Source organism: Chaetodon trifascialis, chromosome 14 (genome assembly GCF_039877785.1).
Source record: "Chaetodon trifascialis isolate fChaTrf1 chromosome 14, fChaTrf1.hap1, whole genome shotgun sequence".
NCBI classification, from domain to species: Eukaryota; Metazoa; Chordata; class Actinopteri; order Chaetodontiformes; family Chaetodontidae; genus Chaetodon; species Chaetodon trifascialis.
This window is the reverse complement of record NC_092069.1, coordinates 17,939,969-17,955,775: the sequence shown is the minus strand read 5'-3', so window position 1 is coordinate 17,955,775 and position 15,807 is coordinate 17,939,969.

Sequence of the window (15,807 nt, the reverse complement as noted above, 5' to 3'; positions counted from 1 at the left end):
CCCAGAGCTCAAGATGATGTCTTCACAGGCCTTGTTTTGTTTGACCAAGAGTCAGAAACCTAAAGATTTTTTGATATTTTTGCTTAGAAAATGACTGGTACAGTTTGCAAAAGCAACTGCTTTTCTATTGATTGACAGATTATTCAACCAATCATTTCTTCTGTACTGTTAATATAGCCAACTCAAAAAACCCCCAAAACTGACAACATGTTTTCCATTTCCAGCATAGCGCCCCACTGGGAGACCCTGACAGCGTCTTTGGACAGCACACCTGAGAGGACTGACAGAAACTGGACAGAGGACTCCTAAAAAGATGCAACACCTAAAGGGCCTCCACAGAGAAACGCACAGAAAGAAAATTGACTTGAAAAGACTGAGTGATACATTTGTCCAGCTACTATAATTACCAAAAATCAAACATTGAATCTGTCTGCGTGGTGGCAACTTGTAATGGAAATGTTACAAATGAGGCCCTCAAATAATGAATAATTTCTGACCACTCACAGCAGTGTCTCTCAGCAAGAGGGTGCCAAAACATGGACATTTTTCAAGCTGGGGACTGATTAGGCCGAGGATGGTTCTCGGCTGGAGGACGGACATCGCGGCACTTCCCCCGAGAATAAATTTGCACCTGGCCCATCCGGAACAATGGTCCTCTGCCTTCGCACTGTGCACTGGGCTTAATTAAAAAACATGGCTAATTTGCACACTCTACTTTGCTTCAAAATTGGAATCTACTTCACCACTGAGTCTGTTAATTTACACAGGAAACTACCGACTGAGAGGGGACGGGCCCGTGATGGGTTTGACAGGGGAATGGACAAAGAGCGGACACAGTGAAAACATCCACCCTGCGTGGGGCAGGCACCTCGCTTGCTTCTCCATATCTCTGTTGCACGCAGTGTTCGGGGAGGGAAGAACTAACTTTGATTCAACATACCAGAGGAATAATCCCAACTGCTTCATAGTGTGGGATAAGCTCCACAAAGTGAAATCACACAAGGGCGGATGGTGGAGGGGGAATCCTGACACGTCTTTTCTGACAGGTGACCGGATTGATGATTCCACAAGAAAATGTATATTGCTGAAAAGGCGGATGAATTATGACAGTTTTCATATTAAGCAGACTTATCTGTGGCAAAGAGCATTAAGAGCGGGAAGTACATCGACCGATACTATCACAAATTGACCTGCCAATCACCTTACCCTGGCTTCAAAGGTGCAGATAAGGTATTTAAGGTCACTGAAAGCAGATTCCACTGTCTGTTAGCCTCCTTCTGTACCATTATCAGAGCCATGTCTCCCTCCAAACGAGAGAGCGCCTTGGTCTCTCATGCAACATGAAAAAGATCTTGGATAATTCAGCCAGGCTCAAACACGGAGGCTATTTCACAGCTAAGATTTTACATGCTAACTGAAATAGCCCTTTAATACTTCCTGCATGTCTGAAAAGACTTGGCAGCAGAGGAGTTGCGGGGGGGGGGGGACGTCCCAGGGCTTATGAGGTAATCTCATTGATATTTATTCATCTAATGATGACTAAGAATGTAAACTGATGGCTGCATTCATTCCAAGATGACCCCAATGGGTCTCCCATATTAAAGTAATGAATTGTACATAAAAGGAGCTCCAAATCTTCAAGTCAGACATAGAATAAGCTCTAACGCAGAGCAATCCAGGCAAGGTATTAAAGTTAGCAAATGGTAGATAATACCACAAGATTCAAAGATGTATGTCTAACAATGATCCTGTAAGGGTGAATTAAAGCTCATGGCAAATTGAATGTAACTAAGACTTAAATAAAGACTCTGATATTGTAGGCTGAAATTTATACTGCTGTCCTCCATCTAACTTATTTGAAAACTCTCACGTGGAATTTGGATATAGACTAAAAACAAATTCCATCTTCAAACAGCTTAGTGTACATGTGATAATTGCATATTTTCACAGCTCAACTATGATTTAGAGAAAGCAGAAGACATCAAAAGTGAGGCTTGAGTGAGACAGAGGAGGCAGAGGGAGGAGACAGCGCTGGAGACAGAAAGTCGAGGACACGGAGAGTGTTACTTTCTGGGGGGAGATCACTCCTCACGTTGAGCTGGAGCTGTCGTACCTGTCGCTGCGGTGCTGACAGGCGGTTTGTTTGGACGGGGGGGGTCAAGCAAGGAGCAGGGGAAGTGAAAGAATGCTGAGGACACTCAAAGTTAGTGATAGCAGGAGGGGATTGGGCAGCAGAGGTGACATTGTGATTTATTGACTCCTCGGGGGGGTGGGGTCATCTTGACCTGAGTTTGAGGTCACTGTAACATCCACGGATAATGGGAATTTTTGTGCCCTTATTTTCACTTTACACAAACTGTGCAGCATGCATTATGCAAATACATCTCGTAATCTATGCTTTACATCCTAAAAAAGAAATGTTATGCTATTATCTCAAACTCATTAAAAGGAAACTGAAAATAGGATGTTTCAGGCCTGCATGAGCAGACAATGCACTGAACTGATATTCTTGTGTTTGAAAGGTCACAAAGCAGCCGTCCCTCTCACCTCAGCAGAGCTCTGCTCCCCTTCAGCTGTTGTGTTTGTCTTGTTTACTCAACATTCACCGGCGTCCATGTTGTCATCACCTGTGAAATGACTAAGCTGTGAGTATAAAGCTCTAATGAGAAAACACACAAAGGAGCTTATTTGGCATCACAGCGTTACACAGAGATACAGTATGAACCAAATCCCCCCAGCTATCCAAACATGTAGCTTTTCATACGGCCTGTTGTTGCCGGCCGTTTGGCTTGCGTGGCCATGGGGGCAGCTGTTGACACTGTTACCATTGCATTTCCTGTTAAGCCTACCAGCTGCCTCTCCTCTATTCTCCATGGCCCCCTGGAAGGGTGGGTGAAACAAGTGTTACCAGCCGTCTCGACGACAGACAGCTCTTTTCTGCCTCTGGCTGTTACTGTATCGCCGGGCTTTCACGGCACAAAGAAAACCAGCCAGCGTGGAGACCACAATGGCCTCACAACGCACCTCACCAAGCCCTCCCTTATTAACACACACCCTTCGTGCTGCAGGTTCAACCTACAACTGGAGAGGGGCGTATGGGTGGACTGTGTGCCACGTGCACAATGATAACATGGCTGCAGATGAGTGTGTCAGCAGTAAGGCTGACCCCAATTGAAATGCAGCTGAATATGCATTTAAAATAAGATGTTAACCAAAAAAGCAGGGAGTTAGCAACTTATGACTCGACGGCCATATCTTTGTAGGAGCATCAGTCGCCATATTTGACCACAAAAACAACATATAGTAACAGATTTCCAAAAATAAGAAGAAAAACAAGAATTATAGTATCACATAATAAAGATAGCCTTGATGACAAAACCTCTGGCAGCAATACAGAACGTCCTTACAGGCAAAGTATAACTCAAAGAATATGTTTGTGAATGTGTATAAGGACCAATCCACACCCCTCCCCCAACCCCCAACTTCAAATACTGACTGTCAGAAAGAGTGAAGACTATTCAAGTAATTAGTTTATATGCATAAGAAAGACAGTGGAGGACTTGTGATGTAAATATATTATCGCCATGTTGGGGATGTATGTATAGCTTCTCAAAGTAAAGCCAAAACAATGATTGCCTAATGCGCGAGAGAGCCTCTTCTTCATAGTGCGCAATCGATAATGAAATCTGACCATTTTGATGGGACGGGGTCTTTTAAGAGCACACTTTGAAAAAGTTCTCGCCGTTATTGATGGCGGCAGTTTTCTCTTGTGGATGCACAAGGAGGGGGTGGGTGTTGAGAAGGTGTCACATGATTAAAGCGCCGATTGGAGATAGCAGGATCGGTAGGGTATGGGGAGAGATAAGAGGAGAGTAACCATGTTTAAAGTGTGCTGTGATCAGCCATTGCATGAGGGAAAGCAATGACAGGTGTACTGTAGATAGGCTTGCTGCGAGGAAAACAGGAATGGGTGACTCCTCCTCAGCGCTGCCGCTAAAATTAGAATATTTCAGAAGATGTGAACAACGGACTCTTAGATCAGGGGATTAAGGATTCAAAAAAGTATTTTTACTCCAACTGATAATGACCCTCCTTGTTTGTGCATATTGTTAATTCAACAATGGTGGAAAATATAGCTTTACTAAGATGAAGGAGCTGCTCTGTCGTGCTTAGGAATGACAAAAGCAAGGCCAGGCAACACTGGAGGACAAGGCCAGCCCTGAGGGAGAGGAGGTGCAGGAGAGTGTGTTTATTTCCTACTTTGCAGACCTGCCTTGTCAGCATATCATGCTCCGGAGCCAATGTCTCAAACATGAAGCCAAAGCAAGAGAGACACCCCAACCGCCGCAACATTTGATAAATATAATAAACATCCCTGTGAAACAAATTGTTCATAAGCTACCTGTTTAATTTTTCAGATCTCCTTGAACCATATATTTCCTTATTAGTTTGGAGACGTTCGCTTGGCTTGAGTGGATGGATGATGCTGTCAGGGGCCTGGGCATTATGGCGGCTCTGTGTGAGTGATTTCTACCAAGGAAAGCCTATTAGGCCTGACAGGGGGATGATGATATTAGGCCATCATCATTCAGGAGACACCGCCCCCACCAACCCCACTACACCCTCATCCATCAGACAGCCCAAAACACCCAGCCATGCTCCCTCCTTTCCTTACTCCCCCTGACTCCCTTACCCACCTACTCTCCCTCCTCACGCCATCCTTTCTTTTGCCCTCCCTCAAATTTCCTTCCTTCCCAGACTCCCTCTCACAGTATTCCCCTCACACTCTCTCATCCCATCGTTCCTTATTTTCATTGTTTTATATCTTTCTGTACATCAGATTCCCTGTCTCCGCTTCTCCCTCCTCTCTCTCTCTCTCCCTTTCTCTCTGATGGCAAACACAAAGACAAATTCTGCCCTTTTCTTAGCCCATGAAACATTTAACATTTCATTCCAGATCTTGGCAGACGCAAGTAAAAAATGACCTAATGAATCTTACTTATTGTCTAGCCTGAGTGCAATCACGAGCTAAATATGAGATCCCTGTCCCCTGGCCTGTATCCATTGTCTTCTTGGCCTTCCCTGTCCTTACTCATCCACTGTGGATTGAGATCTTTACCTTTAAGCTATGAAAATTGTGCAAGCCAGAAAAATCAGTACATTCAAAAGCTCTTGGGTAAGCATACAGTATTGTTGCTGCGACGGGAAACTCTTGTACTTTTGCACTCCTTAAATATGTTGCCTTTGCATCAAGAAACCTACATAATTACAGGGTGCAAAGGGGGATTTATGCAATCTATGAGGCTAGCTTGGGAGCTTCACACGTAGCTGGCAGAAAACAATGTGCACCGCCTTAAAAATGTAACTATGCTGAGGCTGTAGCAGCTATGGAGACCACAAAAACTGCTGTTTGCATGTTCCCAATCAAGTTTCTGATGATTGATCTGAGGAGTCAGACAATTGAAAGCCATCCCCACAACAAACCTTCTGCTCGCCACAAATGACACAACATAAACATGGCAATGGCACGGCAGTAGTGTCGCATTCAGTGATGAGAAAAGGAACCACATTGGAACTTAATTGGATGTAACTCCACTTCTATAGGCATGTAACCCAAATTCGCTCTATATCATAAAGTAAATGAAGAGTCTAAACAGTACATCTGTGTAGTGTTGCAGCAGTGTTCTCAACGGTTCATCAATCCAACCCTCAGCTATAAATCCACGGTGGTTAACCCCTTACGCTGAAGTACCAGTGTGTACGATTTAGTGGCATCTAGCGGTGAGGTTGCAGATTGCAACCAAGTAGCATACTGGGTCTTTGTTAGTCATTATGAAACACCTATTAATGTCTTATTCTGCATGACCATATGCTACAAATTCCAGGCCATTAACTCAGAGTTTTCCCTCAATAAACTCCTAATTACTGCTTACAGATGTGTTGTTGTACATGAATTACAATCTTAATAACATAATCCTAACAACCCCAACTAATATGTATGCTAACTAGTTAATGGTGAAAATGTGTACCTTGATATAAAGTGTCACCCATTAATGAAAACTTAATTCTATATATCATAATAATTTTATATATCATCTATATATATTCTATATATCTATTTCTACCAACAGATCCCCTTAAATCCCACACACCGGACCTTTAAGTATCTTAACTCCTACAGACAGGTTGACATGTTTGAAGCACTTCCAACTCAGTTGCACGGCATACTTATTTGTTTCTGTTCTCTATGAGGGCAACACTGACCGTTTTCTGCTCCCAGAGGATTAGACAGCCAACAACAAATGGACGGCACTCTCTTTAGTAATCCATCTGACCCATAAGCCTCACTCTCTGCGTCCCCACCCTTTTGTTTGAGTATAAACCTGAGTACAGGCCTGCTGACCTTTGGACCGCGGTACCCGTAGCTGTGACCCCCTAAGACCCCGAGTCTTGCAGGGACCAGAGGAGTTCCATTGATGAGAAAGCTTGGCTGGACCTTTGCTCTAAGCTTGTTTCACATGGTGATCAGTGCAGCCAATGGTTGCCTGTTGGCCTTGACAATGGACGCTGGGACAGTCAAATGGTGTCAACAAGCCATTGCTCTCCCAGTGACCGCTGTCGGCCTTTTCTGTTTTACTTTTGTTTAAAGTCTTGATCAAACATGCCATTGTCTTGTGTTTGAACGATCACTTCTAAATCCAGCAACCATCTTTCTGCTGGAATTTGAGTTCTATATACATAAACTTCAGCACATAAACACAGGCACACATTTAAAATTTTACTCTATGCTTCATAGATGTTCCACAACACTTAATTCGCACTCCCACGACATAAGAGAAACTGAGCTTTCTCAGTGAAGAAAGAACAATTTAATTGGAGCTCATTATGCACCATACACGCATATATTTGAAAAGCTGATCACTGCGAATCATTCAGGCCCACCAGTCCCTCTGAACCGTGTTAGCAAAGAAAGGTCCACCACGAAGACAGCCTTCTCCCAGGAGAGCGTTACACATCTTCAAACAGCATTCATGGTTTACTGCTTTCCATCATGTCCTCTTTGAATGTTGTCAAAACTTTCATTATGACATGACAGGGTTTGCTATGCAGATGCAGGTCAGACGCTTTTTAAGACGCTCCGCCCACAGTTTCTTTGTTTTTGTCAGTCATCCTCAGAAAACAGCTGCTAGATAAAGATACTACTCCAGACATTAGTCAATAGGGTTCCCGATGTCTTCATGTCCCTCAGGCCATCACAAGGGGCCTGCACATGACTGTCTGACAGATTTTTCAAAACATATTAGAAAATTGAAGATATCTAATTTTGACTGTTCTTTAACCCGTGACCTGTCACAATAATCCCAATTGTGCCACAAACATCTAGCTGCAACATGTTTACTTAATGAATCATATGTGAAACTGTGATTGCATTTATTTACATATGCATTCTGACCTCATCCATGTCAAAGATGCGAGATCACGAATCAAGACGCAAAATTGACTGATCAGCAAAAATTCAACACAATCGTTTGAACGATTTGTCTGACTTTACCGAGATAAAATACGAGAAATACGTCTCTTACAAGGAATTATTGTCTCATTTATGTTGATCTGCCCGGTCTAACAAAAGTGGTATTTTTTTTAAAACATGATGTGATAGTAACAGCGGTTTTGTATGGTAACACGCACTAGCCTTCTCTGATCATCTTCAGTCCTGGCCCCAAAATAGATTGAGGATTACCTCGGATGTGAATATGTCACTGTGATCAAAATGAGAGAGGCAGACCACGTTGTGAAGCAGTGGCTTTAAAGGTTTTATGCAAAACATGATATCTCTCCCTGCCTTTCCATTAACTGGCTGTATTGAATTACTTAATATGGTATAGACATTTTGCCATGAAGCAATTAAAGGATTACTCGAATATAAATCACACTGGCTGTTTTCTGTTGTGCACACCCATTCTGGTTCAAAGCTCCAACCGAGAATGTCAACTGCACATGGACATGGAAGAGCAGGGGAAAAAACCCACTTCTGATGATAGTTACTGTAACAAAGAAATGCACCACCGTCCATAAGTAAATGAATGCTGTAACATTTCCAGACAAAGTGACAACAGACTTTGGCCACTGCAAACAACTTAATTTGATCAGCTTTATGTAAAACAGTCAATTGAGGGGGGAGAGCCCGGTGAGAAGATTAATTGCTAATGTTTACTGTGGAATTTGGACTGTGTGTTCAACATGATAATCCAGCCAGGAACCAAACAGAGGAGAAATAACAAATTAATAACAATGGTGGCCTTTGCTTATCACAGACTGCTGTCTGTTTAGTGTGAGGAATCCAGACGGCTGCCAGTCCTGAACACTTGCACGTACAGTCGAACATGTTTATTTAAGACCCAGCCATGGTTACTAGCTCCATCCAAGGAAATGTTTGTTTCTGTCAAGCATTTTTAAAAGTAACATCTGTCAGGAGTTATTTACTGCAGCATTTTTCTCATTTCTCCCTCTGTTTGTCTCACTGGCATCATTAATTTGCCAAGAGTGCTGCTGAGGTAAATCCTGTGGCACAAGATGCAATTATCGCTGGCCAAAGTCAGACAAAGGCCGGTGCATTCGCATGTTCTCTGCCATCGCACCGTACTAATGACAAGTGAGGAAGCATAAGTCTGGTTGTCATGTGGTAATCAGCTCCGCTTTCAGTCGGAGGACATAATTAACCGGCGTTGTATGGGAAGTAAACACAGCTCACTGAGCATTAAACCAACAAACAATTACCATCACCAACCTCTGCCCTGACCTCTTTACCCATGTTCCATCAGCACCGGGATAGAAAAGTAGCGAGTGCTAAAGCTGTTACTCCAACTTCTCAGACTGTGGTGTTTCCAAGTGCACTGTTTTTTCGTGTTTTTTTTTCCTTTCTTTTTCGGTAGTCACACCAAATTGTGTTGATGTTTTGTGCGTGACTAACCAGGAGCTAAAATAGCTTTGCATCTTCAGTCTTGCAGATCTTTTCAGCCACTGAAACAAAGAGTGAAAAGGGTTTTTTTTTTGTGCGTTACATGCATATACATACACGCGCAAGCACGCACACACAAGCGCATTCAAATGATCGTACCTTGACCCTTTATTGAATATCTGGGTGTGCGTGTGTGTTTGTGTGCTCGTGTCACAGGCAGAAGATGGTGTCACTCTTTAGCCAACCCCCACCTCTTTAGCTGCTCCTAATGCCCCTTTTACCTCCCCATTTTCTCCAGCCTATTCAAACCCTGTCACTCACTACTATGAATTCCATTAAACCTAAAGGGCGCCGTGCATTCACCTGAAAGAAAGGGAAAATATACACCAATAGTTGATGAGCGTTTGTGACACGCCATAACTTTAAATGCGCATTTTGTCTTTTTTCGAAATAAAAGAGCTTCTCTCCGTTTACTTTCTCCAAGTATTGCGAATCCAAAACAGCTCTATTGTCAGCCATCTCACTTTTTCTCCCCCTGAGCGGTGAAACTAAAATCCTAGCATAAGGTCACATATTAAGCAGGAGCAGAAATGAGGAGTCAGCAGAGCTGGCTGGGAGAGAAATGTGTGTCTGGGTCTGAATGTGCTGAATGAATGAATGCAGGTCATGATTTATCGGGCCCAGCGAGCCACTCTCCGCCTGTCCTGCTGAGTCCTGATGGCTGCAGCCTTTATGTAAAACAAACCCAGCCTTTTCATTCGGCTGCTCCCATTGCACCACTTTGCAGCGGCTAGAAAACCAGACTCTGCATTCCCCAAAGTAGCCCAACAGCCACAAAATGACCATGGGTTTCTGTTTTATTGAGGCATGAGCTAAAAGTTCGCTCCACATGAGAGACAGTTATTACAGAGTGAAGAACAGTTTGGATTATGAAGAAGGCGAGGAGTCAAGATTAAAAACAAAAGGATGGTTCATTCTGAGCTCTGTCTAACTGGAGGGGGGTCGAGGATTTAGCTGACTGCGCTAATATTCAGCAGGTATCTGTCATTGATCATGATTCTGGCAACATATTAATACTTTCCCTACAGCTTAACATTCCTAAGGTTGCGTTTATGTGAGGTATAATTGGTGGCTACTGAAATCTTAATGGTTCGATCACCGTTTGAGCAGCATAAATCAAAAGTTCTAATCCAAAGAGATGAGCCGTCTTTGGTAGTGAAGATTATATATTGTTTTAAATATAGGAACGTTCTTTGCTGATCAATCTCTCCTTTCAGAAACTTGAGCAAGTCTGCTTACTCAGACTGAGTGCGTGCAGAGGCCGGCGCCTCGCAACCTACCGTTTAAACCTATAGGGCTTCACAGTTTGCACTGAAAACGACCCCTTTCAGTTTAATTACTGAGAATCTCATTGACCCGACATGTCCCTTTTTTGTCCAGCAAGGGGAGGGAGGGGCGTCCATGGACAGCCTACTGCTGCTGGAGGTGTGAGTCGTAACCCCACAGCGGTGGTGTGTGTTCCTCCGCTGGCCAGCAGTGTTTGAAGGATTGACAAGTGACCAGGACAAAAGCACTCAGTCAACAAGCTGTTTAATATCCATTATTATGGAGTGAACATTGTGCCCCTAGACAGGTAAACACATCTCCATTGATCCATTGATGGCAAGATAGAAATATTTTCTCTCACTGCTCACCTCCATAAAGTGCCCCCTTTCACAAAGGCAGGGAGCAAACAATACAGAGAGAAAAGCAAAGAGGTATATAGGAGGGCTGACATTCTGCTCCATTGGTAAATAATAGCGTCGGCAAGCTGGCCTATCTATAACCTCTGAAACTGCTGTCTGCCAAGATAAAATGTTGGGCCTGCTTCTCCAGAGCCGTCGAAAAAGATCAACACGGCTGATGTGGTTTTATTTGTCTTTAATGTCACACTCAGTCTGGGCTCTCTAAAAAACAGTCTTGAGTAAACACTAATGACAAGAATGCTCTTAGACACTTCAAATTGGACGTAAAGCATGGCACTGAAAAGCCATTGCACCCCAGTGGATCGCTAATCTGTTGAACCTCTGAAGTGGATAAGACCTTGATGAAAAAAACCTCAGGAGCTCTTCACAATACAGATTGATGATGCGTAGGGCAACCTTGCGCCTGCTCGCACGGAGTCAAAAGGGAACCGAGTTCTTCTTCTTTTCTTTTCTTTTTTTTTACAATCCGTGTGTTTAAAATCTTGCATATGTGCCATTTTTCAGCTGCAAAAAAACATCAAATTGCATGTTTTACCATTGTAATTGTGCATTTTTATGTACTGTTGACACCTTTCCTCCTCTGCCATCTTTTAACTGTGTGCTATTATGACTTGTCGCTTGTAAGCAGTGAAGTAGATGCCTGCTTTTAAGTTTAAATGGAGGCGTATCCTTTTCCACGGGCTCTTCATATGAGCCCTCCATCAAAGAGAGGGGGACAGACACTTGGTATGCTGTTATTTTGTGAACTACTCCGCTTAGTGTGAAAGCAGAGGGCATCTCTTCCCAGCAGGAAGTGGACAGCTCTTCCCCCTGTAATGATGCATAACTAGTACACTTCCATTCACTCTCGCGAGCCTCAATGAGGATGGCCTCTCAAACCTAACTATTATAGTCTAGCTAATGTCAGAGAGTCAGCTGCATCCAATATTATATTTTGGTCTTTTTTGCAGTTTGATTACTCTCCTTTACAAACACTCAACCCCCATCAACCACGCCCACAATCTCATCCATTTCCCTCTGTCTGGCTGTCTGTCTCCACCAGACCCCTCTCTCACTCTCTCTCACTCTCTCTCACTCTCTCTCACTCTCTCTCTGTGGTTTCTCCACCATCTTTAATTTCAAATAGGCTCGCTGCTGATTTCCAGTCCTGTTCGGGTGGTATAAACAAGCACAGTGGGTAATTCACACGATATTAAAAACAGTTGGTGCAACAAAGAACTCTAATCAGCGGAGGACTGCATAAGCAAATTATCACTGCTAAATTAAAACCCTAAGCACAAGCTAGATGGTAATAATATTGTAGATCTCTGGAGCAACAATCACAAACTGGGTGCTTAACTTTATTTATTTTTTACTAGGCAGGCTATCAGACTGTTTTAGGAGCTCTAACGGCATCATCAAAACGTCTTTATTACAGCATACATATTACAGGTAATGTAGATTAGGGTCTGATGAAGCGTATGGATGAGCACAAACGCGGCGCAGTGTTATGGCTTTTGATTTTGGAGAGCACCCGTATTATTTGGCACGACAGCACAACAATGATTTTCTTGGATTATTGCATGTTCGGATTTCTATGGTCCAAGTCATCTTTGTTTTCCAGAAAATTCACAGCTTCGCGGTGCATCATTAAAACTCCATTACTAGGGGGCCTCATTTTAGTGCGTAATAGGGTTCATATTTCAAAACACTTCTTTGTTCCCTCAACTGTTGATTGTTATTCATGCAATGCAAAATATCGTCTCCATATTCCTTGCCAGCCCTACATTGATGTGTATCACAAACTCTTGTCTGCCTCCAACCTTTCACATCGCAGCTTAATGTGATAGCGTCGGGATTACTTCTTGTTTAAACTTATGGTATCACAAACCTGCAGAAACAGCACATTTGCATAAGCATCAAGAAACTCCATTTAAGCATCATCTTACGGGTTTGCAGGATTCAAATGATATACAACGCCTTGTTACTGATATACTTTATTCTGTCGGAAACTGTAGAAACGACAAAGTATTTTCGCTTTTACTAAATCTTTTGTGGATGCACATTGTTTGGGTTTTCAGGGTGTGTAGTTCTGGTTGCAGTGGGCAAGTGTGGAGGATTTGTAATGGGAAGACAGTCCTGTTTTTTTTTTTTTTTTAATGTACCGCAAGAACATGTTACAGTTGTACCTCTCTTTCAGCCGTGGCCCTCCTGAATTCAAGCCGATTATGGATAACAACCACATTACAGCGCGATACATCAAAGACCTAGCTTACTGCTCAGTGGGGAGCCACTCTGGCACATTTCAAAAATCTACCCATTCAAGAGCTCTCACTGGAAGCATGTTATGCATTAAATGTGTCACACAGGGAAGTGTCTTCTGATCCATCTGATTCCAAACCTCACGGCTGCTGCTGCTGCCATGTACTTGTTCTGGTTTCATTAAAAAAGATGAGCGGGAGAACAAACAGTAGCGTAAACAAAAGACGCGAAAGTGGCAGCATTAGAACAAAGAGCTAGAACTCATAGAATTAACTATTCACTGCTTATTGTGTTAATTGTTCGGGTCATTACAAGTTTTAAAGCATCTTTCTGTGTCATATCTTAGCCATCAAAGATGAATGTGATTGCAACATATTCATTCAGTCGTCACCACAATATTAGACCAAGTGTTCTGTTGTTGCTACCATTGTCGTTCAGGTATGTCTCACTCCTAAAAAAGGAGGAATATTAATGGGAAAAGTTCCAAACAGACAAGTCAGCATTACCATGCAGCTTTTTCTTTCTTTTTTTTCTTTTTTTTTTTTTTACACCCGATCAATTCATCTATCAGTGTTTATTTTCAATATGGCATCCATCCATGTGCACATGCATCTGGACACATTCATTCTGCTCCAGTTTAATTGAATATGATTCTTCTAAACTAATTGCTGGGTTGTTGCACTAATAAGCAGTCGTTTTTCAAATGCAGGTGTGAGGACCGTGGGCTACCAGGGTGTGTTTATGTATTTGCATTGCTTCACACCTGTTAATGAAAGTGCTTGTTTTTCCAATGAATCTCCATGCTCCTCTAATAAGACTCAGTTTCCTCCCACGGCTACCCTAATGACTGTTATCACACCACCTTCACAGAAACCAGCGCAGGAGTTATAATAACCTGCATACTGTAGCACCGCTGTGTCTGTGTCTGTGTGTGTGTGTGTGTGCGCTTACACAGTCACACAGGTGATACATGACCCATGCAAGGAGTGAGGGGAAAACCAGCAGATCCACATGTTGAACCGGGGGAGGAGCCATGAAAAACATAATGTCCATCAGATTCAGATTAACTAATTTTTGCGCTGCCTTTAAACATCCACAGAGAAATACACACATTGATTCCTTTCTTGCTTAGTTTTTTTCTTATTCACACACACCTTATACTACTGTATTGTACATTATTAACTTGGCTCTCTCTTCTTTTCTTAGACATTGGCTCTGCTCTAGAAAAATCCAGCGCTCAGCCTGACACTGACACATTTTACAGGCGAGAACAGGTGAGGGCCTGCCAAACCTTTGCCTAAACCCATCAACAGTCTTGAGAGCTGAAAACATGCCAAGGCTGCCTCCGATAACAAGCCGAACACGTGGAGATCCTCTTCTGGGCAGTAACAGAAGGCTCTGAATAGTTTCAGGATCTTCAGCCTCTTTCCTGTGACTTACCACACCAGGAACTGTAGATATGTTCTACAAGCACGCTTCTCCATTACCGGGAGCTAAATTAACAGCATTTAAGTATCTATTAAAACACCAATGCTTTGCTGACCTCGCCTTACCCTTATTCCATCCGCTGCTGCTCATTAAAATGGCATAATTGCAGGTAAGCATCCTGCAGTATCAACAGGCTTAATTACCAAAGTGAGAGAGGTTCATGGTGCCACAGTGGCCCAAATAAACCTGGGTAGCAGTGGAATAAATAACAGTTATCATTAGCAGTCCAAGGCTGTTTCATTACTGAGGGCAGGGCCTCCATTGATGTGTCCTTATTAACAAAAGAGAAATGTTTTTCTGTAATTCTTTATCAGTGAATTGCCAATTAAGTGATGATAGTACTTTTGACAACACTAATAACGTTCTGTCTTTTATATTTGTTGTTTTAATTTAACAATTACTCAATCATGCATGCATAATAATGTAGAAATAATTTATTTTTTCTAATCATGGCATGGCATGGCAGATCTAAAAAAAAAAAAAAACAACAACCTGTCAATTAATATCTTAGTCAGTGCACTTACTCAGCACAGCATTAGCCTGTAAAGCATGTTGTGTTTGCTTTGCGTGTTGCACTTATCACACTGGATTCTCTTTCACACATTCACACTTGCTTCCTTCCTTCATTGCACGCTGGCTGGTGGTTTAGTTAAGGATTTAGGGCGCAAATAAGCATCGCACACAAAACTTGTCTTTCTACCTCTCCTAGTTAAAAGTGACAATCTGCGAGATGCTTTTATTTTGTACCTTTTATTTTGACTCCACTAAAAAACAGGCCTCTGCGTTGCCCTTCAAAGACAGAAGTGCTCAGTATGGAGCTGTATTTGCCCCCTGCTCATGTGAAGATTTAACCACGGTGCTAATCGGCTCTTAGATCCCACTTTTGTCATCTCCCGTCCCCTAATATGCACTAACTGGATATACATTGTATGGGAATGCTCTTACTTTTTTAACCTGCCTCTGAACCGTCAAATTTCTGCTTGCTCTTGATCCGTCCATTTTATACATTTTAGGTCCTTTAAACCCCCTCAAAGCTTCTTAGTAACAGTCGGTCGATCAAAGCCACCACAGCCTTTCCATCCTCTCCTGAACTGAAGCACAAGTTTAAGATTGTCTGAAAGGGGACTTGGGGCAAAATAAAATGGCATTGTTTGCCACTGACCTGATTCAGTAAACCAAAATGTGCCATTCTTAAGCTGAAGCACATCACGTTGGAACTTAGAAGTGCTGGTTTCATTCATTACGCTGAAAGGTTTGGTTTTGAAGGTGTTGGACTTCATCCAAAATTCTGCAGTATAATTGTGTTGTATTGAAAACACACTGGAGTGAACTAAACGCTGGTGTGCACTCTGCCACCTTAATGGAAGTACAATT